Source organism: Montipora capricornis, chromosome 8 (genome assembly GCF_036669925.1).
Source record: "Montipora capricornis isolate CH-2021 chromosome 8, ASM3666992v2, whole genome shotgun sequence".
NCBI classification, from domain to species: Eukaryota; Metazoa; Cnidaria; class Anthozoa; order Scleractinia; family Acroporidae; genus Montipora; species Montipora capricornis.
Window position 1 is genome coordinate 28,829,665 of NC_090890.1, and position 2,500 is coordinate 28,832,164.

Here is a 2,500-nt window from a genome sequence, read left to right on the forward strand (position 1 = left end):
GAGCACCTTGTTTTAAAGGAAACTGATCAGAGAGACTACCATTTACAGAGAGATGCTAGAACCGGTCAGATAGATACGATTTAAACCTGGCAAGCGCATTGTCAGTTATTCCCAAATCAGACTCAAGACGACTAATCAGCTTATCATGATGTATCGTGTCAAAAGCTGCACTTAAATCTAATAATACGAGCAAGGTGACATGTTGCTCGTTCATAGACATCAAAATATCATTCTTAACCTTATTAAAGTAAGTCTCCAATTTTTGAACGCTAAGTCCAAACCAGGCTTCTTGAGAGATGGTTGGGGACATAATATGGAAACTGATTGCGTCAAGTGTCACCAAGATGGAAACTGATTGGCTTTAATTTCCAAGTGGCCACGCGTTCAGAATTTAATGAAAATTTAAGAAAACAATTATTCCATTGGCGTTTGTGGGATATATGAGACTGGAATATATGAGACTATTTACCTTTTCATATCCAACGTGCGTTCATGTAATAATCGGTAATTATTCAAAATACAGCATCAGTTCAGAAGATTATAAAGGAAAGAGATAAGAAGTTATGGAAAAGTATTCAGTGTTGAATCTACCTCGCATCCTCTTCATGTTCTCCTTCCCCCGCAAGAGTCGTTCTCAACCTGGTTCCCAGGGTCTCCATTGTCATTGGTCTCCTCATTGACAAAGAGACCCTGGGAACGAAATTGGAGTCGTTCTCTTCGCAGTAGAGTAAACCCTTTTCTTATCCCGCATATCAATACCGAAAGGTTCTTAAAATGTTTTGTAAATAGATCTAACCTATCACTTAAGTCTTTGGTATTGCATTGCTCCCCGGCAACATTTCCATCATTATAGCTACAACCTTCACTTAGTTGAATTGTCTACGGTTTCGTCAACTCCTGGATGTTACTTTTCAATTTTCTAGACTTCTCATGCACATCACAGTCAACCGAGTTACAAAGTCTATGACGTAACAAATTTTGATTTATTATTATTATTATTATTATTATTATTATTATTATTATTATTATGAGCAGTTTATATAAAAACAACTGGTTGCCCAGATTAACCTACTGACTGTAAACGGGCGGCTATTAACCGTAGCCGTGTACCGCGAGACTAAAAAACCTTACGCTAATGGAAAATTTATAAAAACTCGTAAAACAAATACTAGATCTTAAAAGGGTAATGCGAGTTCAAGTAAAGTCGTAACGTTTTTATTTGAAAAAAGATTTTTGCAAAAAGAATGTAAAAAACACTCTATTGTTGTATAAGCGAGCTAATGATTATCAACAAATTTTAAAATTAAATAGGACAATCTCATTGGTCGAGAAGTTGTTTGACATCTCTGCAGCCCGCACATTTCCCGTTTGGCCCGCAAAAAGGCGCCTTTTACAGAGGGCAGTTTGTCACTTGGCCGCGCGTATTGATAATAATTGGCTTTGATAACTGTGGGCGTGCCTCAGGGAACTTATGAACATAAAAGGTACTTGTGAGACGGGGCCTACGGTTTATAGTCCTTATCCGAGAAGACTTGAAAGTCTAACCATTTGTAGATGAAATATTCACAAAGGCAGCACTTTCTCCTCAGTTATTTTAAGATCCTGAGTGTTGATCCGGCCGGGGTTCGAACCCGCGACCTCCCGCATCACAGCTCGATGTTCAACCAACTGAGCCACCGGTGGGGAGATATACGCCAAGCTCAGAGTGAGCATGGCCGACAAAAATGTAAGGATTTGTTAGGGTTAGAGTTAGGGAAAAATGGCTCAAATCGCTTCGGATCTGGAAAAAAAAACCACACAGGAAGGAAGCTACCCGCAATGACAGTAATTTTAGGCTTTTTAAGCGAGACTTTTTTCATATAATTATCTTCTTAAGCCTTTTATCGGGATTCCCATACAAATCCTTATATTTTTCTCGGCCATGCTCCCACTGATGGGTAAAAGCCCCGGGGGAGGTACTTTAGGAATTTTTGGGTGGGGATGTGCCGCTGGGACCCTGGAACCCTTAGCCTATACCAGAGCTGGTTCAGCTGAATTTTGCTACCCTATACTAGAGTAAACTCGCACCGATTTCCGTCTAAATCCCGATACTTGACAGTTACTAATATGAAGAAGTGTTTCATGATAGCCATTTATCGACACTTTTGAGGCTGAGTTGCGTAAACTTAAACTTTTTTTAAACTCGATTTTTTTATATTTTCTAGCGGGAATTTTTGGTTTCCTTTGTCTTGATAAAATTTTCAACCGAATGGTCAGTTTCGTGAAAAATGATACCCTAGACCCAAACGCTAGGATTTATATACTCTATCCTAGAGTAAACTACTTGAAAACCATACCCTTCACAGCGGCACATAACTATATAGTCCATATATGGCAGTACCTCCCCCGGGTTAAAGCGGGCGACACGGGCGACTATATAATGGCTTAACATGATATCTACACCGGCACACACTGAAGGCGGAAGTTCGCCACCTTTTCTTTTAATAATAGCCTCATGAGA

General features: G+C 39.5%; 3 protein-coding genes across 4 annotated transcripts in view; all 3 read left to right on the forward strand.

Moving 5' to 3' along the window:
- LOC138059116 (uncharacterized) overlaps positions 1-2,500 on the forward strand; it is a 100,398-nt gene that overhangs the window by 62,337 nt on the left and 35,561 nt on the right. The gene's annotated exons all lie outside the window — the stretch shown is intronic.
- LOC138059110 (uncharacterized) overlaps positions 1,438-2,500 on the forward strand; it is a 146,539-nt gene continuing 145,476 nt past the window's right edge. Inside the window, exon 1 of the mRNA XM_068904635.1 lies at positions 1,438-1,484. The gene's annotated coding sequence lies outside the window, so the exon portion shown is untranslated. The remainder of the gene's footprint in view (positions 1,485-2,500) is intronic.
- The window catches only part of LOC138059107 (uncharacterized), a 20,387-nt gene continuing 20,332 nt past the window's right edge, over positions 2,446-2,500 (forward strand). For both annotated transcript variants that reach the window (XR_011134152.1, XM_068904629.1), the window contains exon 1: positions 2,446-2,500. This exon is cut by the window's right edge and continues 110 nt beyond it. The gene's annotated coding sequence lies outside the window, so the exon portion shown is untranslated.